The sequence below is a fragment of the Mus pahari genome, chromosome 1 (assembly GCF_900095145.1).
Source record: "Mus pahari chromosome 1, PAHARI_EIJ_v1.1, whole genome shotgun sequence".
In the NCBI taxonomy this organism is placed as follows: Eukaryota; Metazoa; Chordata; class Mammalia; order Rodentia; family Muridae; genus Mus; species Mus pahari.
This window is the reverse complement of record NC_034590.1, coordinates 116,946,860-116,947,935: the sequence shown is the minus strand read 5'-3', so window position 1 is coordinate 116,947,935 and position 1,076 is coordinate 116,946,860. Positions and strand designations below refer to the sequence as shown.

General features: G+C 52.7%; 1 protein-coding gene across 3 annotated transcripts in view; it reads left to right on the top strand.

Annotated features, from left to right (window-relative positions):
- The window catches only part of Ovol1 (ovo like transcriptional repressor 1), a 10,967-nt gene that overhangs the window by 7,458 nt on the left and 2,433 nt on the right, over window positions 1-1,076 (top strand). The gene's annotated exons all lie outside the window — the stretch shown is intronic.

The window sequence follows — 1,076 nt, the reverse complement described above, 5'->3', positions numbered from 1 at the left end:
GGGGGGGGGCGGAGCTGAGTCCTGGGTTCTGACTTTTGCAGAGATTCATTTATGCCGGAACCCACAGAAGAGAGATGTGAAGTGACAGGGTTAGCCCTTAGAGCCTAGTGACAGGGTTAGCCCTCAGAGCCTAGATCAGTCTCACTTTCCGGCCAGCTTGCAGAGTCCTATATGGGCTGTGTGGAGCAAGAGGTCTGAATCAGTGGGGTAATTAGCATTCCTTAAAGCATATGGAAGTGACCAGGACAGGAGCAACCCCTACCCCACCCTCAGCCACGCTCAGTAGCACCGCATGAGGCGGTTCAGACGGCCTGTTGTGGAGGAGAGGAAGCAGTCAGCTGACCTGGCTGGATCAACACTCCCATAAGCCCCAGGGTCTGGGAGCACCTGCCAGCAGAGATGTAGTGGAAGGGTGTTCCTCTAGGGCCATCCCTCGTGACAAAAGACTAGATGTAGCTAGAAGGAGGGTGCAGTCCCTTCCCTTCATACACGCAAAGAACAGGGGTTAATGATGGGGGGTGGGGAGTGGAGGGAGGAACAGACTTAGATAACCACAGGAGGCTGTGATTGGTCTCTGCCAATAGGGCTCTCCTGGCCTTTCAAGTTACACTCATCCTCCCTGCCCACCCTCCCTGCGCCCCTCAGACCTCTACAGCTACAGAAAGCAGAACACAGGACCGGACAAGAGAGGCAGATGACTATGATCTTAACTGGCAAGAGACAGAAAATTCCCTAGAGTGCCAGAAGCAGGCTAGAAGGAAGGGTGTCCTAACGAAGTGTGGTGTGACAGGTGCCCAGGACCCCAGGCTGATGGCAGGCTCCTGACTGGGTGTGAACAGAGTTAAGGAAAAGGTCTGGTCACTTGGCCACAGCTTTATGGTCACACCTAGGATGCTGCAGCAGCTACTCAAAACAGTACTGGATCATGCATGTCACCAGCGATTGCCTCACTTGACCCAGACAAGGAGCAGGAGGGTGGTAGATATGGAGTAACACCTGCAACAGCAAGGGATCATGACATTAGCCTTCCCACCATTGCATGAACTTGAAATTTTCCATTAAAAAAAAAAAAAAAA